The 25313-nt window shown below is 44.7% G+C and overlaps 1 non-coding gene across 1 annotated transcript; it reads right to left on the bottom strand.

Annotated features, from left to right (window-relative positions):
• Window positions 1–421: 421 nt before the first annotated feature.
• On the bottom strand, window positions 422–493 carry TRNAC-GCA. The gene has a single exon. It is a non-coding gene; the product is annotated as a tRNA-Cys (tRNA).
• Window positions 494–25313: the final 24820 nt, after the last annotated feature.

Below are 25313 nucleotides of genomic sequence, written 5' to 3'. Positions count from 1 at the left end.
TTATTGAGTGCCCACTCTGTACCAGGTCCACTTCTGATACTGGGGACCTGGAACACGGTGTAGTGAATAAGACGACGGGACTGATTTCAGGCCTCACCCCACACCCTACCTGACCTTGATCCTGTGCACTGGGTCACCTGCACTCCAAGAAACTGACATGTACCCTGCTAACTTCAGTACTGAACAAGGCCTCTACCCAAGGCAATAAAACTGGCATAAAGAAGTGGAGAGAAGGATTTACTTTATTAAAGAATACAGTATTGGGAATTCCCTGGTGGTCCAGCAGTTAGGACTTTGCACTTCCACTGCTGAGGGTCTGGGCTCAATCCCTGGTCGAGGAACTAAGATTTCACAAGCCACACAGCATGATTTTCCAGGCAAGAGTGCTGGAGTGGATTGCCATTTCCTTCTCCAGGGGATCTTCCCTACCCAGGAATCGAACCCGGGTCTTCTGCATTGCAGGCAGATGTTTTACCATCTGAACCACCAGGGAAGCTCATAGTCTGCCCCCCCCCCCCCACCACAAATTTAAGAAACAGAAAAAAAGTTTTTAAAGGAAATTTTTCTACTTAGCTAAGAACACAATCCTAAAGATCTAGAGAGCTATATGTATGTCTGCCTAATGAAGACACATGTATCTTCATACACACTGATATGACTAAAAGCCATCTCTGCCTTTGTTTCCCCTTTCTTTACTTTTTCTATTTTCCCCTGGCACCAAGAGGGGAATCTAGAACATGTCGGTAATTGTTTTTTGTTTGGGGTATCATTATTCAACCATATCTCTAGCTCCTGTGTGTCCACCCTGACCTCCTGGCAGGGGTGGATCTCCACAGTCTTGTATATCCATGACCCCTTCTACAGGGATAATTGATCAATTCAGGGTGACCATCTGACCCAAGTAACACCAGGTAGCTTCTGCCTCCCAGGAATTTGGAATTGGTGCCCAAAGGCCATTACTGATCTCTGTTAGGAACTTTTAAAGTTAGGGCTGGAGGGGGCTGTACTAAACCTGTGCTCAAATAGAGCAGAGGAAGGTGGTAGTGAAAACAGTGATAAAGGAACACTTGCCCAGAGGAACACAGAAGAGACTGGCACCAAAGAAACAGAGACGGAAGCTGCTGCCTGGCCAGCCGGGCCTACATTAGATCCTTTGAGAGCCCTGGCTGCACTTCCAGCCCACGGGCTCTGTAGCTATCACCTTATCTTTCCAACAACCCTCTTTTCTAAAAAAGTATTTCTTTTTAATTGAAGGATAATTGCTTTTCAGTATTGTGTTGGTTTCTACCAAACATCAACATGAATTTACCCATGTCCCTTCCACTTGAACCTTCCCCTCTCCCCCATGCCACCCCTCTAGGTTGTTACTGAGCCCTGGTTTGAATTCCTTGAGTCATATAGTGAATCACACAGCAAATTCCCATCGGCTATCCATTTTACATAAGGTAATGTATGTTTCCGGAGAAGGCAATGGCACCCCACTCCATTACTCTTGCCTGGAAAATCCCATGGACAGAGGGGCCTGGTAGGCTGCAGTCCATGGGATCACTAAAAGTTGGACTCGACTGAGTGACTTCACTTTCACTTTTCACTTTCATGCATTGGAGAAGGCAATGGCAACCCACTCCAGTGTTCTTGCCTGGAGAATCCCAGGGATGGGGGAGCCTGGTGGGCTGCTGTCTATGGGGTCGCACAGAGTCAGACACGACTGGGGCGACTTGGCAGCAGCAGCAGCAGCAATGTATGTTTCCACTCTCTCCATACATTCCATCCTCTCCTCCCTCCCCGCTCAGTCATGTCCATAAGTCTGTTCTCAATAGGCTCTATGTTCATCCACCTCATTAGCACTGACTCAAATGCATTCCCTTTTATGGCTGAGCAATATTCCATTGTATATATGTACCACAGCTTCTTTATCCATTCATCTGCTGATGGAAATCTATATCCACCAATCCTCTTTTTGTTTGCTTAAATTAGTTGATTGGGTTTCTTTTTTCTCCCTCACAATAAAACAATCTAAAATATGACATTCCACTATTCTGACTCATCTGATTTTTTTTTTTAGTAATTTCTACTATCTCCCAAAGGCTAATCAATCTGAGAACTCAGGCTTGCCAACAGAGTGAAAGCCCAAGAAAATGCTACTAAGGAGGATTAGCTAGTATCTGTGCAGATACAAACCTGTCCTGGGATGTGACAGACTGTACGTGTCGCTCCTCATATGCTGAAACCCTAACTTTCAGTCAATGGTACTAGAAGGTGGGGTCTTTGGGAGGTATTAGGCTTAGAGGAGGTCCTGAAGGTGGTGTCCCTATGATGGGACTTGTGTGCTTCCTTGCTCTTTCCTCACATGAAGATACAACTGCAAACTAAGAAGAGAGCTCTCATCAAGAATCCAACCAAGTGGGAACCCTGACCTTGGATTTCCAGCCTCTAGAACTGTGAGAGATGGATGAATGTTGTTTAAGCCAGCCAGTCTACAGGAACTTGTTATAGCAGCCTAAGCTAAGATACAGCATGTCATGACCACGGTACTTGAGAGGTCGTTCCCCAGATACCTGAGCTTTCCCAGGGCTGGGGGCAGGCAGGATGGTGGTTCGAGATTCATTCTGTAGAGCTGTCTGTGCACAGAGACACAGCCTCCAACAGAGCCCACCAGGAGAACACAGCCCAGCCCAGAAAACCTGGAGCGGCAACGAGCCAAGGTCTAGGCACAGATGCATCACAACTGGCTAGGATTCATTCTTCACAAGAAGCTGTGGACTCTGGGGGAAAATCCTGAACTCCTGTGAGCCTCGTGCTTTCACGTTTACAAATGAGAAGGATCAAAATCAAATTATAATGCCTATTTCTCCTGCTTAGATTTAGGTAATCTACTTAGGACTTTTCTGCAAGAAAACATCAACACAGAGCCTCTTTCTTAAAATTTTACATGGAAAACTTAGGAATGTACCTGGAATCAAAATGTTCATTCACTGGCCTGTGCTGTGCTCAGTCACTCATTCTTTGTGATCCCCTGGACTGTAGCCCACCAGGCTCCGTCCGTGGAATTTCCCAGGCAAGAATACTGGAGTGGGTTGCCATTTCCTTTCCCAGGGGATCTTCCCAACCTAGGGATTGAACCCATGTCTCTTGCATCTCCTGCATTGGCAGGTAGATTCTTTACCCTCTGTGACACCGGAGAGGCCCATGCACTATCCTAAAGCCAAACTAAAGCACGTATGAGTAACATGTTAGAATGGGAAACTCTTAAAGCAACCTTCCCCCATCACCAAACAATTAACAGGGTTGCTGACAAGTGGTGGTTTTTGTGTAGTGACTCATCCCCTCACTGCCAGCAAGTCTGTGTTGACACTGCATGTGCTTTCCAAAACATAGAATTCTGGGGTTCTGCAAATTATATTTGGAACTTCTCCTCCATGCTGTTTTATTAAGCGTGATGTACTGATTTGGAGGGATTTAATATAAGTTTTTCAAATGTAAACATCAATCAAAAACGGTTTAAGAACTATGTGTGCTTTGTGAAATTCAGGTTATTAAAACCAAGAGAGAAATTTCTTCTGCAAGATTAGTAATGGGGTGCACAGGGTAGGACTGCGTATGTGAAAGCACTATTAAATTGAAGAGCTTAGCACTATGATCTTTGCCTTGTATCTAGAGAACATCACCCAAGGCATATAAAAGGAGGAGAGCCGGCAGAGCAAGCAGAGGCTGAGAATATTAATGGAAGAACAAGAGCAACAGCCTCTGATGTCTGATTAGTGATTTGCAACTTACAAAGCACTTCCAGGCACATTATCTCCTGATCACCATAAAATTCCTGTGAGGCAAGAGGGAAGGTTTTCTCCTCTTCATTATTTCTGAGACAGCTAAGGCTCAGCCAGACTAAGTCAGGGTCCAAAGTCACATACTTTCATCCAAGGAAAAAAGGAGTCCTCGCCCCCAGGCTCTTGCCACTAGTTCTTTGAGTCACACTTTGGAGTTTAGCCCCAGGCAGAGTCCCTTTCTTCACTAACCCCACAGCCTCCCAATCAGCTTGGCCAGGTGGGAGCCTGTACCTTCATCCGTCTCTCTTCAGTAGCCTTTGTCTGGCACAGGATGCCCTGCTCAGCATGGTCTACTGATCGCAAGTTCATGAAGAGATTTATCTTAACTTTTCTGAAACAACAAAGTTTCCTTAGAAGCCCATAGGCCTGAGCCAACAAGAAGCTGTGAGAACCTACCATCTGCCTGGGACTTCCTCTCCACAATGTTTCCCTGAGATCTTCACAAGCCATCTCCTTCCCCAGAACCTCCAAGCAAGGACCCCCTCCCCTTTTCCCAGAGGGATCCCCTTCAACTACGTTATTTTTTTTTTTATCAGGCTCATGGGCCTGGATGGGAACATAAGAGTAGGACCTGTCAAGAAAGTGAGTTATGCTCTGGGAACAAACCTCAGTGATTTAAAACAACAAAACTGATTTCTCACTCCTATTACACATCCAGTGCAGAGGGGCTCTGGGGTGACTCAGGGCCTCAGGCTGACCAGAGGCATTCCTTTGGCATTGCTTCCATGATGACTAAAGCAGTGAGAATCTGCTTGAAAGTGACACACAACACTTCTGCTCCCCTTTCTTTGGCAAAACCATGCACACACTGGTGTCTAAGAGCACATTCGTGACCAGCCTGACAAGAACCACAAAATTCAATCCCCATCGGATGCTTGCGTCTCCCCGGTAACAGCACAAAAGGGTCCGACTTTAACCTGAACTTCCCCTCTAACAGGAAGCTCCCCATCTAATAAACAGCTGATCTAATCTGAAGGGAGCTCTGTTTCTTTGAAAGTGAAAATGTTAGTTACTCAGTCATGCCCAACTCTTTGTGATCCTATGGACTGTAGCCCACCAGGCTCCTCTGTCCATAGAATTCTCCAGGGAAGAATAATGGAGTGGGTTGCCATTCCCTTCTCCAAGGGATCTTCCAGACCCAGGGATCAAACCCAGGTCTTCTACCATCAGGGAAGCCCTGTTATCCTATGGTGTAAAATGGTGTTTTATATATGTATGTATGTATATGTATGTATGTATGTATATTTGATGTTTATCCCTGGTTCCTGGCACAGAGCTCCTCGAAATTTCCTGAGGGTTAGAGTACCACTTGCCATTCCAATGAGCTTCTTTCCACTATACCTGAGTGTATATTAATGGGATGACTCACAGTAGAGGACCATAGTGAGCTTCCAAATGAAGACTAGTCACCAGAAAGGCCAAACACAGAGCTCCATCCCACCCAACATCTGGGGAGCAGAGGGAGGCTGGAGACTGGGTTATAACAACTCTTGAACAAAGAGATTCATAGAGCTTCTGGGTTGGTGAACACACCGATATGCCCTAAGAGCGGCTGGAAGCTTGAAGCCCCTCCTCACCATACCTTGGCCTAGGCACCTGTTCCATTTGACTATTCTTGGAGTTGTATCCTTTATAATAAACTGGTAAATATTAAGTAAATTATTTTCCTGAGTTCTATGAGTCCTTCTAGCAAATTATTGATCTTGGTGGTGGGTCGTGGGAACCCCCAAAGTTGTATTCAGTGAGACAGAAATGCAAGCGTTTGGCACCCCACAAGCAGCTGATATGTGAAGCAAGGGCATTCCTGTGGGACTGAGCCCTTAACGTGTGGGGTCTTTGCTAAATCTGGGTAGTGTCAAAACTGTATTGAATTTTTGGATTGAAACTTGGTGTCAGAAAATTGAAGAATTAATGTAGTAGTAAAACACATTTCATGTCATAGGTGGTATCAGTAAGACCACCGTGCACACCCCTCTGTGTAACAGAGAAAAGCCACAAAATCTTTACTGAGCTAAAAAAAAAAAAAAAAAATTCTAACCATAAAAAGCAAATCTTTATCACCAGGTGTCTGTCATTAAGAAATCATCAGCAACCATTGGCTGTGTCTTTAGAAGATGCATTTAGAGCTAAGAGAGATGGTCAAACCCATAAGGATACAGTAATAGAAACAACTTAAGCACACAGAGACCTTTCCCCACCCTAGGGTGATACAACAGGGGTTGTCAGGGACCTTCTGCACTCTGCTCAGAACCCACCTCTTAGCTGGTTTCTGCTTCTTGGTCCAGTTACATTAGATTCAAACGCTGTGCTTGAATTATCAGTTTGGCCTTGGATCCTAGCTCTGCATAAGGTCGCTGACTTTTGGCTTTCTCTTTGCTATAAATCACACAGCCCCACGATCAGCCCCATGACTCACCTCTCTACCAGATTAAGCTCCTTGAATCCTCAAAACTCTAGCCATCTCCTTGTCTGGTACAAGCATACAGACGGAGTTGAAGAGCTAGTCACAAACAGAAAACTTTTGTCATGATGACAAAGGAGAGAAAAGCAGCCCGCACCGCCTGAGACATTGTTAAAGATCTTAGACAAGTTCAGTCTTCAGGAAAGAGAAAACTAAAGGGAAAATTGGATAGCGCTTCCCTGCTGGCTCAGACAGTAAAGAATCTGCCTGAAATGCGGGGCCCCTGGGTCAGGAAGATCCCCTGGAGAACGGAATGGCTACCCTCTCCAGTATTCTTACCTGGAGAATCCCATGGACAGAGGAGCCTGGCAGGCTACAGTCCATGGGGTTGCAGTCAGACAGGACTGAGTGACTAACACATTCATCATACTTTTCAAAGATCTGAAGTACAATTGAGAGGAAGAAGATCAGAAGTGGCATCTACTGTTAGACAATTCAAAGCAGAGTTCTATTTAACATCAGATGACCCGAAATCCTGCTCTGTGAGTGAGAGCACCTGCCATGCCCCCATCTTGGTAAGTATTCAAACGTGAGGAAGATGACTGAGCTGTGAGGGATGCCATAGAAGGGGTTGCCCACTCTAGTTCTCTTACATGGACTCAGAACACAGGGTTACATTTCCAATCGTGTGGCACTTATTCAAAAGAGAAGGAGAGAAGAAAACCACACTTTAAAAAGTTCAAATACATAAAATTAGTTTAGAAGTCAAGTATCCAGCTTGAGCAAACAAATTTGAGAACCCTACGAACGTTTAAAATGTGGGGAAATGATGAGTAGGAGAAATCTCGTAATTAAGTAGGTTAAGTGCCTTAATGAAACTCGCTGTAAATCTGTAATCAGTGCAATGTGCAGTTATAAAAAGCAATGAGACAAGATGACCCAGGCTTAGTTTCTCGAGAAAGAGATAATCAGTCCTACAGAGGAAAAGAAATGATGGCGTCCAGACCGTCCTGACTGAGTGCTTTCCCTGCCACAGTGCCTCCTTCAGGATGGCAAGCCAAATTGCACCTGGTTTATACATTTGGGGCAGGAAGCAGTGGGAGATTTAAAACCCCTGACCAAAAAGAACCTCCCTCTCCTATTTATTAATGCCTGGAATAATTTTGCCAGGGTCATCCCTGGAGGAAGAGTAAAGAGAGGAAGAGGAAGAGCCAAGCTCAGAAATGCCAAGACAACTCCACTGTTTTAACATGTTCAGACCTGCTCCTCTAGATGACAGGGCCACCTCAGGAGGTCAGACGTGGGCTTATTCGTGGGGCTACGCCCATAAGAAAAACAATGCCACCATGAAAAAGCTGTTCCTTTCTTGTTGCTTGTTACATCTCCTACTCCTTAAAAACTCTTCCATGAAATGGACTTGCCATCCCAGCGTGGCCACTCTCCACCCTGCAGGTGCCTTTCCCTCTGTTCCAATCCCCTCTCCTTAGTTACCTGGTGCTCCTGAAACAATGGCTCTAAGGAATCACTTAATTCTGGCGCCCTCTGCTGGCCGTATAGTGTAGGGCATGACATTTCAACTCCATCAGTTCAGTTGAGTTCAGTCTCTCAGTCATCTCTGACTCTTTGCGACCCCATGAATCGCAGCATGACAGGCCTCCCTGTCCATCACCAACTCCTGGAGCTTACTCAAACTCATGTCCATTGAGTCGGTGATGCCATCCAGCCATCTCATCCTCTGTCATCCCCTTCTCCTCCTGCCCTCAATCTTTCCCAGCATCAGGGTCTTTTCCAATGAGTCAACTCTTCGCATGAGGTGGCCAAAGTACTGGAGTTTCAGCTTCAGCATCATTCCCTCCAATGAACACCCAGGACTGATCTCCTTTAGAATGGACTGGTTGGATCTCCTTGCAGTCCAAGGGACTCTCAAGAGTCTTCTCCAACACCACAGTTCAAAAACATCAATTCTTCAGCGCTCAACTTTCTTCACAGTCCAACTCTCACATCCATACATGACCACTGGAAAAACCATAGCCTTGACTAGATGGACCTTTGTTGGCAAAGTAATGTCTCTACTTTTGAATATGCTATCTAGGTTGGTCATAACTTTCCTTCCAAGGAGTAAGCATCTTTTAATTTCATGACTGCAGTCACCATCTGCAGTGATTTTGGAGCCCCCTAAAATAAAGTCTGACATTGTTTCCACTGTTTCCCCATCTATTTCCCATGAAGTGATGGGACCAGATGCCATGATCTTAGTTTTTCTGAATATTGAGCTTTAAGCCAACTTTTTCACTCTCTTTCACTTTCATCAAGAGTTCCCAAACCAGAATCTCAGTCATTTTGTGATTTTATTAACTTCAGGAAACTCACATTTTGACACTGATCTTTCAAGAAAACTTCGTATATTAAGCAACTATTAACTCCTTTACCAGTCTGCATTTATCATAGTCACTGAAAACTGCCAACATGTGATCAACATGCAATAACTAAGTTCACTATAAAAAGATTATTTCTAATCAAACCTAAAATTTTACCTTTTACCTAGCTTGTAAAGCTTATTGTGGGTGAGAATTCAATTTCTGTGAGGCTTTTTTTTTTTTTTTTTAACATACTACAGATAATTTAAAGACCTGGTTCCTACCTAGAGATCCAGGTTTGGAACAATAGGATTAGAATAACTCCATATATAAACAACAAGCATATTTCTGAGAAATTTTTACTTTATTAGTAATCACTTCTGGATGATGCTGTCTTCTGCCACTTGATCATAATTCTTCAAATTTCCTTGGTGTGTTAACTGGTCATATAGTGGCCTGAAAGATTAATACACCATCCAGAATTGTAAATATCAGAGCTGAGTTTTCAAGGTATCAGTTTTTGGCAATAAGTAGCTGAACAGGCACTGTGGTGGTTGAGATCTGGGCATGTTGGAGAGGAGAGAGGTAAATTCTAGAGCTATCCAGAATCCAATCCTCAGCTGGTTTCTTGCCTCAGTGCCATATGGCTCCATGAGTATAAAGTTGATGTATTTACAGAAGAAAAGAGAGGAAGTAGGAGGAACATGGTAGGCTCAGCAAAATGTGTGGAACGAGGCCTGGGGAGAGCGAAACAGGAGAGTAGGGGCATCTAGAAATGGAATAGACAAGGAATTTTCTCCAGCAGATCTAGGTCTTACCTGTTGTTCTAACCCCTGACCCAACGCCTGGTACTCAATAGGCTCTCAGATATTTGAATCTTTGTAGGCATTATGCTTACCAATCCTAGAAACGCTTTTAGCTAGGTGCAAAGCCTTAACACTGACTCTAATGATTAGGACTCCGAAGATGACAGCTAAAGGTAAGCTCTTCAGTGGTGGAACTGAGCTTGCTGTTTGCCTAAGTTTTGTACAGAAATGGTTCTATTTTTGGAAACAGATGACTGTATCTCAAATTGATTTTTGGTTTTTATTTTTTAAAAGTAAAATGTATATATATACACACATATATACTTGTAATATCACATACAAATGGAAAAGTACACAAGGTGAACACAACTGTACATCCAGCACTTAGATCCAGAAAGATACTTTCTTGGTGCCCCAGAAGCCCCAGTGGTGTCTCCTTCCTGTCATTCTCTGACCCCCAGGCCTACTATTCTGACTTCTAACACCACGAAACAGTTTTGCCATTTTTGAGGTACACACACTATACTCTTGTGTCCGACTTTTTTTGGTCAACATCATTTCTGTGATGGTAACTCATGTTGCTAGTTGCAGCTTGTTCATTCTCATATTTATATTTTATTTATAAATATAGCACAATTTTTCATCAATAACATGATGGTAAACTTGTTGATGCCAGCTTCTTGCCATTCTGAATAGTGCTGTTGTGAGCACTCATGTATGTTTCTTTTGTGTGCACATATACCCATTTTGGGGGGCTTCTCTAGTGGCATCGAGGTAAAAAAAAAATCTACCTGCAATGCAGGAGATGCACAGGAGACATGGGTTCCATTCATGGGTGTGAAGATTCCCTGGAGAAGGAAATGGCTACCCACTCGAGTCTTCTTGCCTGGGAAATCCCATGGACAGAGGAGCCTGGCAGGCTACAGACCATGGGATCACAAGAGTCAGACATGACTAAGCAACTAAACCACCATCACCGCCATACCCATTTTTGTTGGGTACAAGCCAAGTGGTAGAACTGCCAGGTCAAAGGATGCACATGTGATCAACTTTTCCAGATACTTCCAAAGTGTTACAAAGTGATTGTGCCAATTTTGTGAGCTACTTTTTGTACAAAACTAGATATCAGAGATGTTCAGAGGGGATAAAGGACAGTGGGAAAATTACCCCAGGCCTATGACTTAGGACCTTAGGGAACTTTACGAAAAGAAGAGAAAATAATCCTCAAATGGACAGGTCCCATCGATTAGTAGTCATCACTAGAATGATTTGGAAGCCTGCTTCCTAAGGAGAAAGAAAGGCAGAATGATAATACAAAAGGCAGAAGAGAAGAAAAAGAATAATTGGTAACCCCAAATGCCAAGGCACAGCTCACAATTTTACCTTTGTAAAAATGTGACTCAGTGGCGTCCCAGAGCCCTGACTTCAGGAGAGCAGACTAGAATCAGGATGCAGCAAAAGGCACTCTGTATGTTTGTTTCTGAACTTGTTTGGTGCTTTGTAAGTACATAAGGTTATTAATCAGGCCCATGGACAGTAGCCCCCCAGGCTCCTCTGTCCATGTGATTTTTCCAGGCAAGGATACTGGAGTGGATTGCCATTTCCTCCTCCACGGTCTGTTCCCCACCAGGCATGGAATCCTCAACTCTTGTGTCTCCTGCATTGGCAGGAGGATTCTTTACCACTAGCGCCATCTGGGAAGCCACATTAATCAGGACAGATATCTGTGTTACTTTTGGGATAAAGCCTTTTACCTCCGCTGATATTCACAGGAAAGGAATAAAAGCTTATCACTGAGTTTCTCCAGGAGATTTTTGTAAAGTTTAATTTGCAAATAAGAAATGCCAGATGCTATCAGACAGGAAGATCAGATTTTCCATCTAAATACGATTGTCCCTCTTTCAGCTGGATTCAAGGCTTTCCTCTGAAAGTCTCAGGAAACTCATTTGCAAGAGTGACTCAGAATTAACTCACTCTATAAGTCTTGGTTATCAAAAGGCAATTTAAAGCATTGCATAGAGGAATGCCATGTTTTATTTACAAAAGGAATTTGAGTGCTAATTATGAATCCCTACAAAAATACATCCACTTCATACTTATCTCTTTGCACTTCAGCAGTGAATGCTTGGAGAAGGAAATGGCAACCCACTCTGGTATTCTTGCCTAGAGAATCCTGTGGACAGAGGAGCCTGGTGGGCTGCTGTCCACAGGGTTGCATAGAGTCGGACACAACTGAAGCGACTTAGCATGCATGTGTGCATTGAAGAAGGAAAGGGCAACCCACTCCAGTATTTTTGCCTGGAGAGTCCCAGGGACAGAGGAGCCTGGTGGGCTGCCGTCTCTGGGGTCGCACAGAGTAGGACACGACTGAGGCGACTTAGCAGCAGCAGCAGTGAATGCTTAAGTGCTTTTGATCTCCTGTCAGTTGAGGTCCTCTCTGACACTTTGCTATGACCGACAGTTTCCTATCACTGAGAACACCTGCCTAAGCACTGACTCCTAAGTGTCTGCCTTTTCTCAGATTGGTTTTCAGCTGCAGAACAACGTGCTCTGCAGCAGGTGTCATCACAGAACAGATAGGGACTGTCTTTCCTCGCAGAGAGCAGCCAGGTTTCTATTTGCATTCATTTCCTTGGGACCAATTTTGTGAATTCAACTTGGCACAGCCCTGCCCGTTTGCTTTTGATCTGACGTGCTGGACAAGAAGTTCAGTTCATTTGCTGCCTCTCCAGCAACCGTGTCCAAGAACATTATCCTGTAGGAAGTCTAAGGAAGCTGCCACTATCAGCGGCCAACAGGCACACTTGAAAATTCATGAGCAGTGTGTTTGAAGGCAGGAATTCTTCCCCTTGATGCTTTAACCGCCCCGCCAATGAGATGCTGGCTGAGCACATACAGAGAGAGGGAAATTGATATAGACCAAGAATTCGGTGGAGGCTCTAAGGCACCTAAAGATCCAGAAGCTTTTGATTCACCTCTGAATAATAACCAAGGGTACAAAGAACAGTCATGCCCAAAACTTGGCTGGTCTAGTTGATATGCAAATCAATTTGCTTGCATCCTCCCAGTTACGAACATCCACCATATGAGCTCCCATATGCACAAATGGGCCAGCCACCAGGAGACTACTTGAGTTATCCCCCAAATCAGGAAGTGGTGCAGTTCTAGATGGACACTATCCAGGGACAATTTAATCACCTATCGATCTCATTTAACTGCATGCTCTTTCCTTTCTTTTATAATAGACTTCAGGTGACTGCCCATGCTGCCCTTCTCACTTTTCTTTAGACTTTCCTGCTTGCAGACCCAGTTAACTCTATTTAAGAGGCTCTATTTATCACATCAACACAGATACACTTTAACTCAATCCCTCCCTTCTGCCCTCTCTTTCAACTCTGGCATGGTTACCCTAGAGAAACATTTTCTCCCCTCTTAAGAGGCACTTTGTCTTCAAAAAAGAAAAGCGATTACTTCAAGTTCCCTAGAAACTTTAGGTTAAAGAAAACTACCCCGAAAGTATCAGTGTTATCAAATTCTAGAACACTTGAAAATGCACAGAAATCCTGTTCAGAATTCTATCAGAGTTATTCTTCTATCCTTCTATCCTATAAAACATCCAAAATAAGCAACAGCTATTTTATATTCATTATTTCTTTTGGGAGGGGGCTAAGTTACTACTGTTACAATAATAACCCTTTTATTGCAAATATATGATATTTCATTATAAATGTGCAAATTATGGATTAAGTGTGGACTAGATAGGACCCTGATCTCTGTAGATAAATTTCACCCTTTTTAAGTTCTAAACAACTGAGAAAAATGAAGTTTTAGAGCACAATCAGCATAACATGTTTACTAGTCAAGGACAAACTGTCATAAATTTCTGATCTGATTTCCTCTCTAGGTGTCAACACTTGATGGGCTTGCCATTGCTTTTCGCCTTATTTAATTTAATCCATTCTGAAGGTGGGCCTCGGTGCTGAGTCTATTCACACAGAATCCCAATGGGCAATTATGCAAGATTATTTCTATTTCTACGTTCTGCATATTAATAACATGTTTTGTTTTTTGTGTTTTTTTTTTTTTGCCACCCCACACAGCTTCTGAGATCTTATTTCCCCAACCAGAGATTGAGCCGAGGCCGGGGCAGTGAAAGCACAGAGTCCTAAGCCCTGGACCACCAGGGAATTTCCTGTAAAACCTGATTCTGACCAAATTTTACTCTAGCAAAAAAGTTAGGGGACTAACCCTCTGAGAAAAGATTAACTGCACTTAACTACCTTGATATTTTATCTTCTTCCCTGAGGCTATATCCACCTCTGAATTTCAATAATTCACCTTAGGAAGTAGCACAGATTTGTCAAAATAATGAAAATATATAGAGTTTATTGACATGTAAATAACTTAATCTTAGATACCCAGAGGCTATAAAAAGAAAAGTAATTGCATAATCAATCACAAAATACTATCATAGGAGGGGAAATTTACATGTTTACCATCATAAAACATGAAATAAGATTGAAGAAGTTTTCCAGCCGCTTGCTCTCATCCGATTTTGAAAATCTTTTCATTTTAGATCTAAGTGTGGCTCACTCTTAATTATCTGTCATCATGAATGGATAGTAGTGTATTCAATACATATTCCACAGAGAATCCGAAAGGGAACATGAGCCCCTACTTCTGAATACACATCTGTGTTTAACAGACAACATAATGAACTGAGTCTTTGTCACTTCTTGTTCTTGACTAATTTCTAATGGAGAGCCTCCAGCCTATAATGTGAATAATGTTTTTCTTGACTCTGTTTCAACAAATGAATGCGTGCCAGTGGACTGTTTGGGAATGCTTGGCCACAGCTTGTGCTTTAGTCGCTCAGTCGTGTCTGACTCTTTGTGACCCCACGGACTGTAGCCCACCAGGCTCCCCTGTCCATGGAATCCTCCAGGCAAGAATACTGGAGTGGGTTGCCATGCCCTCCCCCAGAGGTCGAAAATCCAGAGATGAAAGCCAGGTTTCCCGCGTTGCAGGAGGACGCTTTACCATCTGAGCCACCAGGGAAGCTCTGACACAACATGCTACGTCATTTCTGTTTGTGTCCTGTTCCTTATCCACACACCCGGGGAACCTTCACAGAGCAGGGCACTTAATAGGGTTTAAAACATCTCAATGAGCCTAACTCAAGGAGGACAGATGTGCCACAACCTCCCATAGGTCATAATTGAGAGAAAGAAGAAAAGTCACTCAGTCTTGTCTGACTCTTTGTGACCCCATGGACTATACAGTCCATGGAATTCTCCAGGCCAGAATACTGGAGTGGGTAGCCTTTCCCTTCTCCAGGGGAATCTTCGCAACCCAGAGATCAAAGCCAGGTCTCCTCCATTACAGGTGGATTCTTTACCAGCTGAGCTACAAGGGAAACACAAGAATACTGGAGTGGGTAGCCTTTCCTGTTTCCAGGGGATCTTCCCGACCCAGGAATCGAACCAGGGTCTCCTGCATTGCACGCAGATTCTTTATCAACTGAGATACCAGGGAAGCCCTATAATTGAGGGGGCCTAATAAATATCATCCCTCTTCCCTGCCCACATTCAGAACCAACTGAGAGATAAAGACACACAGGAGTCAGACGGAGGGAAATGATGTTACTGATAACAGTTCTTGGGCACTTGGCTTGGCATGAAAGGCAAATGGACTTATTACTGTCGCCTCAATTAAACTTCCCAGGCTTCAAGCCTCTCTGAATGCACGTAGTGCCTTCCCTTCAAGCCTCCCACAGAGTGGGGATAGGCCAACACAGCATGTTCTCCAGAGGCAGCCATTTCCAAGGAAAGAGAAGCAGAACAGTCTAAAGAAAAGAGTACCAAAAGTGCCTCACGTGCCCACTTTCTTCTCCATGTGTATTAATCTGCCAGGCCACCCCACCTTCCCCCCCTCACTGGGAACAGGCAAGAAGGGAGCAAGTATTAATCTGCCAGGCCACCCCACCTTCCCCCCGCACTGGGAACAGGCAAGAAGGGAGCAAGTATTAATCTGCCAGGTCACCCCACCTTCCCCCCGCACTGGGAACAGGCAAGAAGGGAGCAAGTATTAATCTGCCAGGCCACCCCACCTTCCCCCCCTCACTGGGAACAGGCAAGAAGGGAGCAAGTATTAATCTGCCAGGCCACCCCACCTTCCCCCCGCACTGGGAACAGGCACGAAGGGAGCAAGTATTAATCTGCCAGGCCACCCCACCTTCCCCCCGCACTGGGAACAGGCAAGAAGGGAGCAAGTATTAATCTGCCAGGCCACCCCACCTTCCCCCCGCACTGGGAACAGGCAAGAAGGGAGCAAGTATTAATCTGCCAGGCCACCCCACCTTCCCCCCGCACTGGGAACAGGCAAGAAGGGAGCAAGTATTAATCTGCCAGGCCACCCCACCTTCCCCTCGCACTGGGAACAGGCAAGAAGGGAGCAAGTATTAATCTGTCAGGTCACCCCACCTTCCCCCCGCACTGGGAACAGGCAAGAAGGGAGCAAGTATTAATCTGCCAGGCCACCCCACCTTCCCCCCGCACTGGGAACAGGCAAGAAGGGAGCAAGTATTAATCTGCCAGGCCACCCCACCTTCCCCTCGCACTGGGAACAGGCAAGAAGGGAGCAAGTATTAATCTGTCAGGTCACCCCACCTTCCCCCCGCACTGGGAACAGGCAAGAAGGGAGCAAGTATTAATCTGCCAGGCCACCCCACCTTCCCCTCGCACTGGGAACAGGCAAGAAGGGAGCAAGTATTAATCTGTCAGGTCACCCCACCTTCCCCCCGCACTAGGAACAGGCAAGAAGGGAGCAAGAGACCAGCAGAGTTACTCCACAGCTGTGGCCCACAAGTAGGACATGTTATCAGAATCATCTGGAGGGTTTATTCTCAACACAGATTCCTGGGTCCACTTAAGAGTTTCTGATTCCTAGGGGCTGTGTGGGAGACTCTGCATTTCCAACAATTCCCAAGTAATGAATCATTGCTTTAATGCAATGGTTCTCAACCTTGAACAAGCAGTGGAATCAAGAAAAAGAGTGTTTCCTCCTTTCTTTCCTCAGCCTTTTTTCCCCCTTCTTAACCCATTGGGTTTAAGCCCCAATTCTGTGGTCTAGCAGAGATGTGGCACTCCATCCAGGGAAGAAAATCAGCAGTCTATTAGAATAGTGGAGCCCTCGGCTCCTGAGGTTTCTCTCTCAATATTGACTGTTGTTCTTTCACGGCAGTTAATGCACAGTGATGATTTATGTCCCTGGAAATCCACGGAGTGGGTCATAACATAAATTTTAAAACTCAAAAGCCATACTAGCTGCAAGCACTCCTTATTCTATTTTCCATTCCAAATTAAGTCCAGCCATGTTATCCGAAAGAGCTCACTAGAGCTTCTTCCGTGAAATGAAATGACAGCATTAAGATAGTCCAATAAAATGCCTATAATAAAAATATTCCAAGTTTGAGTATAAACCTTCTCTTATCACAAATTTCCCAGGGTAAAATTACATTGCCAACATTAAATTTTCTGAATATTGAAGTCTAAAATCAAACTACCTTTCCTTTGTGTTAAAAGCCCCCAAAAATTAAAGTCCCAAAGTCTATCCTGTGTATTTCTTATTCTTCTGACTTCATCTAGAAGAGTATCCCTCTTTAGGTAGGACTGCAGTTGCAGTTGAATTCTCTTCCACTGAAATAGGTGCAGTTCTCTTAGGAACTTAAAAGGTCACTCGTACTCATATGTGCCTCACTTTTGCAGAGACCAAAGAGAACACTAAAGATTACCAAAAGTACCCATCTCACACCCACTTATTTTAGAAAACAGTTCAACCCATAGAATTAGCAGATATCCCAGACAAAATTCTATTCCCTGACCCTTTAATCAGTATTGCCAAAGACCACAGCAGAGATTCAGCGATATGTGAGAGAGGGCAAATAGAAATGGGACAGAACCTTGACTGCAGTTTTGCCGGGATGCTGGTCATTCTGTGTCTTTGTTGGAGGAACACGCCATTTATGGCACCATTTCACCAAGGTGAAGGGAGTGGATGGGAAGGCCATTTACGAATATTGGTCCAGCAATTAGACGGTGGAGCTTGAGACATGGCTCCTTGCTAACAAAGTTTTAAAAATCACAATGGTGGCCATTTAGGCACTAGGTCTTATTTTATGTACAATCTAATATACAGAAAACATCTTAATTTCCACTCACCTTGGAGTCCTGCTGAAGTCAAAGAGGAGTCCACCCAGTTACTTAGTATCCACTATCAGAGATGCATTTTCAGTCCAGTGTCACAGCTTTTAAGCACAAGGGGATGAAACAATTTTTGTTGTTGCTTGGCTGCAGATCTACAATCCAAGACTTTGAAGAAGCTATATTTCTTGGGTCCTAAAAACACTTATGTGTAAGATTCTCACTTTAAATTGATGTGCCCAATATAAATAGGCAGGGCTAGACCAAGCACACAGCTTCTGATCCTGTTGTATTTTGAAAACTCAACAGGACTATAACCAGAGACAGAAAGGGACGTTATATAATAATAATGTGGTCACTTCACCGAAAGAACATACCCATTCTAAATGGGTGTGAGCCTAATAACAGAGGTTCAAAATCCACAAAGCAAAAATGTATAGAACTAAAAGAAGGGGAAAATCCATAATTACAATTGAAGATTAAAACAAACTTGTCCCAGTGATTGACAGAAAATTAGTAAAGATGTAGAAGTCTTAAATATCATTCTCAGTCAGATTGACCTAATTTATATTAATAGAATATTTCACTACAAAACAGCAAAATACATATTCTTTTTAAAACAGCATAACAAATGCTTCCAATCATATAACATTCATCAAAACTCTGAGTCATAAAGTAAGTCTCAATAAATTTAAAAGGCTCAAACTCATGTAAGAGGATTAAATTAGCACACACATAGAATTAATTAGAAATCAGCAAAAGGAATGCACCTAGAAAATTCCAAATTAAGAACACATTTTTTAAATAACACATGGGTCAGAGAAGATGTCACCAAAACATTAATGTTTTTGAGCTGAATGAAGTTGAAAACAGAATATACCAAAATTTGAGACGTACCTAAAGCAGTGTTTAAAGAAAAATTTATAGCATTAAATGTTTTAACATAAAAAAAAATCTCAAAAAATCTAAATTTATACCTTAAGAAGCAAGGAAAAGAGAGTAAGTTAATCTAAAGCAAAAAGAAGGAAGGAAATAATAGAGAAATATTGAAAATCAATAAACTAGGAAATGGACATACAGTCGAGAAGAGTGATGAAATCTAGAGCTTATTATAATAGGCTGAGTGACGGCCCCCTGAAGATGCCCATGTTTTAACCAATCTCTGGAACTGGGAACACGTTAGTTTTGCTGGTAAAAGGAATTTTGCAGGTGTGATTACTTAAAGATTTTGAACCAGAGAGATTATCCTGATGGGCCCAGTGGAATCACAAACATCCTTGAGAGAGAGGATAGGAGGTTCAGAGTCAGAGATGTGATAACAGAAACGAGAAGCTGAGAGGAGGAGGAAGTGGTGATGGGCCAGTGAGAATGCAGGTGGCCTCTGCTGCTGCTGCTAAGTCACTTCAGTCATGTCCAACTCCGTGCGACCCCATAGACGGCAGCCCACCAGGCTCCCCCGTCCCTGGGATTCTCCAGGCAAGAACACTGGAGCGGGTTGCCATTTCCTTCTCCAATGCATGAAAGTGAAAAGTGAAAGTGAGGTCACTCAGTCGTTTCTGACTCCCAGTGACCCCATGGACTGCAGCCTACCAGGCTGCTCCATCCATGGGATTTTCCAGGCAAGAGTACTGGAGTGGGGTGCCATTGCTTTCTCCGAGGCAGCCTCTAGTAACTGAAAAAAGGCAACAGAATGGACGTTCCCCTCAGAACCTCCGGAAGCAATGGGCCCTGCCAGCACCTGGATCTCAGCTCAGCCAAGCCGATTTTTAATTTCTGACTTCCAGAGCTCTAGGTAATAAAGTTGTGTTGTTTTAAACTACTATATTTGTGGTCATCTATTACAGTGGCAATAGGAAACTGATACAATAATTCTTTTAAAGATCTATAAAATAAACCTTTAGTTTAACAAAGGTTTACTAAACAAACCAAACCAAGAAAACAAGAGGAAATACAAATTACAAAAACCAGGAACCACAAGGGGTATCACTCCAGATATTAAAAGGATAAGAAAGGAAAATAATGAACAACTTATGTCAAATTCTACAGCTTAAAGGAACAGGTACTTTCTTAAGACCAAATGACCATGGTTAGATAACCAAAGATGATAAAACAATGTATACCTAGAAAGGAACTGAATGCTTATTTAAAAATCTTAACATCACCAGCAAAGCTCATTAACGATTCCTGGGAAACAACAATAGAGTCTGAGTAGTAAAGTCTAACCTTTTGTTTTTCCTTTGGGCTTCGTCTAGTTTCACTTGCACACAAGAGTGCTGCAGGCTGAGGCCTCAGACCAGAGTTTTTCCTCCTAAAACGGCTGCACCCAACAGTTCAGCTCTGCAGACCTTGTGCAAAAGCCCTGCCCTCGGCACTTCAAGATGGCGGCCGTGGGCCGCTGCACCTGGTGTGGCAATCTGGAGCCCTGAGCAGCACACCTGTGCAAACTTGGGAGCACCCCACCCCTCCCCTCCCCACTGGTGAGATCCATCTAAAGCAGCCCCTCCCACAGCCCGTGGGGAGAGCGATAACTCTGCTATTAAGTTCAGATTCATTTAGAGTGGGTATGTCCTTTTGGTGACCACATTATCATTTGATAATGTCCCTGTCTATACTTGGTTATAGTCCTGTTGAGTTTTCAAAATACAACAGGAACGGAAGCTGTGTGGCTGATCTAGCCTTATTTATACCTGGCGCATCATTTTAAAATGAGAACCTCACACATAAATGGTTTTTAGGACACATGGAATGTAGCTTCTTTTGCTTTTGAAAGTCTTATAGATTTGCAGGCAAACAACAACAAAAACTGTTTCATTCCCTCACCTTAAAAGCTGACATCTAAAAACATTTTCTTTTCTCTCTAATCAAAAACCTTGCCTCAGCTCCTTGTGTTTACTGAAGCCAGTGCAGCTCTGGCCTGTTTGTAAGGCTGGCACTTGTTGTCCTGCCTGTTTATAAACAGCTACTTGCCTGTGGATAAAGTTGCCATTAACTGCTAGGTCAAAATCCCAGTGGACTATGCTTACTAAAAATCTAAAGCCTTAAGCTACCAGTCCAACCCCACTGGTCAAAAGACAATCACATAACTGTAAAAACCAGCCATGTGTCACAATAAAGTCCTATAAACCCCCAAAGCAAAAAAAAAAAAAAAAAAAAAAATCATGTGACTCATGTTTATTTCACCTAAGGCCTAAAACTACTTATTCAAAGTCTCATGTTTCTGGGTCCCCAAATTCAACTGCTTGTCTGCCTCTCAAGATACATCTGCACTCCAAATGTTAGGGGAAATGATGTTATATTTTGGATTCTTTCAAACTCCATCATCCTCCCCGCCCAGTGCCAGTCATCATAACTGATCACAGAGAATGTGTATTAACGTCAATTTTCCCCATGACGCAGCCCCGCACAGGTCCCAGCACCGTTTTTTTCCTACATCATTCATCCCTCTGTAGTCAAGGCCCTGAAACCCAGCAGGATCCTATGGGGCTCCCGAGCACAAAAGTCTTTTTGTATATCCCTTTTTTTCTTGATAATAGGAAATGGGCTTCATTCAGCCTTCAAGACCTTCCCGGGGTTCCAACAGAGAGGTTCAAACAGTTGCTAATCAGGGAAGGGAAATGATGCAGAGACAAGGGAGGAAGAAAAAAACAAATAAGAACAGTAGTTCCACCTTGGCCAGGTGGTTACCCGCTCAAGGAATATACATAGTGTCTCTGAGTGGTTTTTGCATACTGAAACCCACACCAGGCGGGAGAAGTTAACTGAATGCCCACAAGCGCATAGATCCCAGACCAATTGGAATCAGAAGGCTGATGATGGTAACTGCCACTTACGTCACCACCAAGCAATCAGAAGAATGTCCACACCAGCATCTCTCCTGTCTCAAGGACCCACCCACTGGCTCCATGGGCTGTGTGGGGGCGGCAGCGAGTCCTGGTCAGGGGCCTCCCTAGGCTTCCCAGGAAGGCTGCTCTCCTAGGCTTTCCCCACAGGCAGATGAGGTCCCCTAGCAGATCCAGCCAGCCCAGGCCAGGCCCCCCAGACCCCAGGCCTTTGGCTTCAGCCTTCCAGCCTCAGCTCCCTAGTAAGTGCCTTCTGTGTCCTCTTTGTACCCCAAGGACTCAGACCTGGGGTGGGAGACAGACCCTTCTGGTGAAAAGTCTCGCCACTGCTCAGCTCTTGGGTGTGCCGGCCAGGTGCGGCTGGGCTTCTGCAGGCCTCTACCCATCGTGGGCCCGAGATCCCCCACCCTGGCCCCAGCAGCGCCACCCCCACCTCCGCCCTTCGACTGAGCTTTGCATTTTCCACTCACCCACGTAGGTGGCATGTGGAAGCGCCTGGCTTCAGCTGCCTCTGAGGGCACGACACCCAAAGAAAGCAATTCCAACCCCACCGCCCCCCAAAAAAAGGAGAATGTCCACAAGCTGATCACGCCCTCCCTGAACCATTACTATAAAATTCCTCACTACCCACCCCAGGGTGGCTGTGGTTTTGAAGGCATTCACTCTCTGTGGTCCCCTTTGCCTGCCAAAGCAATAAAGCTACCCTTCTACTTCACCCAAAACTCCGTCTCGAAGCTTCAACTGAGCGTCAGGTAGAGAGGCCAGAGTCGGCTTCAGTCCCTTGCTTTGTTTCATGAAGGAGGAGCTTACTAGGGTCCTAGAATGGTGACAAGAGTGAGAGATGTCCCACCCAGGACAGTCTGGGGGGAGGTTTGGCCACATCTAGATTCCCATAGCGGAGAAGGCAATGGCAACCCACTCCAGTGCTCTTGCCTGGAAAATCCCATGGATGGAGCGGCCTGGTAGGCTGCAGTCCATGGGGTCGCTAGGAGTCGGACACGACTGTGTGACTTCACTTTCACTTTTCACTTTCATGCATTGGAGAAGGAAATGGCAACCCACTCCAGTGTTCTTGCCTGGAGAATCCCAGGGACTGGGAGCCTGGTGGACTGCTGTCTATGGGGTCGCACAGAGTCGGATACGACTGAAGCGACTTAGCAGCAGCAGCAGATTCCCATAGGGAGAAGGCAATGGCACCCCACTCCAGTACTCTTGCCTGGAAAATCCCATGGACGGAGGGGCCTGGTGGACTGCAGTCCATGAGGTCGCTAAGAGTCAGACACGACTGAGCGACTTCACTTTCACTTCTCACTTTCATGCATTGGAGAAGGAAATGGCAATCCACTCCAGTGTTCTTGCCTGGAGAATCCCAGGGATGGGGGAGCGTGGTGGGCTGCCATCTGTGGGGTCTCACAGAGTCAGACACGGCTGAAGCAACTTAGCAGCAGCAGCAGCAGATTCCCATAGGCATCCATCTGCTGGACAAGCCACAGGCAGTGAGCAGAGCAGCGGACTGTGCTGTGATTGCTTTCTGTAGTGATTGCTTTCATTTGTGGGGTCCCTCAACTCAGTCAGCTACTTCTTAATATGGCCTCTGTTCACCCGGGGCTGAATGGAAACATGGAGACAGAGTTTAGGGTGCAGTAGAAAAGAGTAGCTTTAATTGCTTTGCCAGGCAAAGGGGGCCACAGTGGGCTAATGCCCTGAAGACCCTGTGACCCACCCTGGAGGGCATAGGGGAGTTTTACAGTGTTGAAGGAGTAGGGCGTGATCAGCTTGTGGACAGTTCTTGGATTGACTGGCATCAAGATGAAGTTTCAAGCATCATCAACCTCCTGGTTTCAAGCAGTCTGGGGTCTATGTTCTTTGGTCAGCAGTTTTCATCTTCCTGTAAAAACAACTTAGGAATGTGTCTCAGGCCTTTATCTGTATCTTTCAGACAAATCTTGTGATTCTGTTATGTGGCAGAATTATAGTCTAAATGGTTACTAGTTCCTTAGCCCAACAACTATTCTCTAAGTCTTCACATTTCCCAGTTGTTAACTCTTGAGATAACATTTTATTTCCAAAAACAAGGACCAGGGGCTTGAACACGGTTTCACCTCCACAGCTTAGTCCAGAATCACCTTCTGATTCCTTCACCCTCCCCACCCCAAATGACCCTCACACTCTCTCCTGAAGAGGAAGGCACGGCCATCAGCCTCATCCTCCAACTTTTGTGAGGGCCTACACTATGTCCTGCTCCTCTCAAGATCTTTTCCTTTAATTCTTAAGAACTTGGTTTGGAAGTCAAACAAAAGTGAATACTAACCATTTCGTCCTTTTCCTATTTGAATGTTCTAAGAGAAGGGTCCAGACATACAACAAAGTCCAGAGAGCACAGATATGAATATTTCTGGATCCTAGGTCAGTACACAGGCTTGCCCACACTGTGTCAAAGGTCTCTCTCTTATCTTGTAAACGCCCATTCCATCAGAGTTGGTCCACACAAGGATAACCATTCACCATCCAGTCTAGTCAAATGATCCTGCTGGCTGTTAAGCAAGTCTAGAGGTCTTATGCATGCAGGCATTACAGCTGGGAGAGGTTACACTGCATGTCCAAGACAAACTGCTAGTTAGAAGCAGGGCTAGGATTCAACTCCAGGCTACTGAACCATCACTGGGGTGACTTGACAGAATTGGTTGGCAGCCAGCTCACAGTAAGATTTGGACGCAGGGCAGAGCTCAAAGCAGGGAGGACACTTCCTTCTAAAATGAAAAAGCCACAGAGGAAGGTGGAAGACAAAGGTCAACAGGAATGTGAACCTGATTTTATATTGTGTGGTTCCCAGGTGGCACTAGTGGTAAAGAACCCTCCTGCCAGTGCAGGTAGACACAAGAGACACAGGTTCGATTCCTGGGTCAGGAAGATCCCCTAGAGGAGGGCACAGCAACCCACTCCAGTATTCTTGCCTGAGAATGCCCAGCGGAGCCTGGCAGGCTATAGTCCATAGGGTTGCATAGGGTCGGACGTGACTAAAGCAACTTAGCATGCATGTAGCACATGGTTGAACAGTGCATGCATACCAAGTCATGTCTAGCTCTTTGCGACCCCATGGACTAGAGCCCACCAGTTTTCCTCTGTCCATGGTATTTTTCCAGCAAGAATACTGGAGTGGGTTACCATTTCCTCTTCTAGGGTATCTTCCTGACCCAGGGATTGAACCTGCCTCTCCTGCATTGACAGATGGCTTCTTCACCACTGAGTCACAAGGGAAGCCCCATGGGAGAGCAGAACACCCTCTAAAGCACAAGTCCCGCAGGGACTCTCTGTAGGTATCTTTTGGTTGTTTCTTATCTAAAGCTATGTTCCAAGACTAATAATTTTCTATGTTCCTTTATAAATAGGATATAAATGTAATATAGAAAATGCAGGGGGAAAATGTACACGCTAGTGAGGTGGAGCTGTGTGTGGCAGAGCCTGAAGCTTCAGCAGGTACTAAACCCCACCACTGATGTCATTCCTCTTCTAGGCTGTTTCATATTTAGCTACAATAACAGGATGTTTTTAAAATTGTTCAGGTCAGCAAAGAGTACTGATTTGATGGGACTCTGAGGGAAAACCCTCAGATGGGTTTTAGAGATATAATGGAAAAAATTACCGGTGCTTGGGAGATTTTGAAATACTGGCCTTGCACTTACATCCCAGAGAAAACGGATGCTTGATATGTTTCCTCAAAGATGATGAAGGACAAGAAGTTTTTTTTTTAACCTCACACCACTTAGGGAAACTGAGTCAGGGGAGAAACTAAGGAAGGCTGAGCTCCCCGGTGCCAGCTACTCAAAGAGTGATCCAGAAACTTGGTGCCCATCTGCAACCATACAGGTTCAGAAACTGAGG

The sequence above is a fragment of the Bos indicus x Bos taurus genome, chromosome 21 (genome assembly GCF_003369695.1).
Source record: "Bos indicus x Bos taurus breed Angus x Brahman F1 hybrid chromosome 21, Bos_hybrid_MaternalHap_v2.0, whole genome shotgun sequence".
Taxonomy (NCBI): domain Eukaryota; kingdom Metazoa; phylum Chordata; class Mammalia; order Artiodactyla; family Bovidae; genus Bos; species Bos indicus x Bos taurus.
The sequence above is the reverse complement of the archived record's forward strand: the minus strand, read 5'-3'. Positions and strand labels throughout refer to the sequence as shown.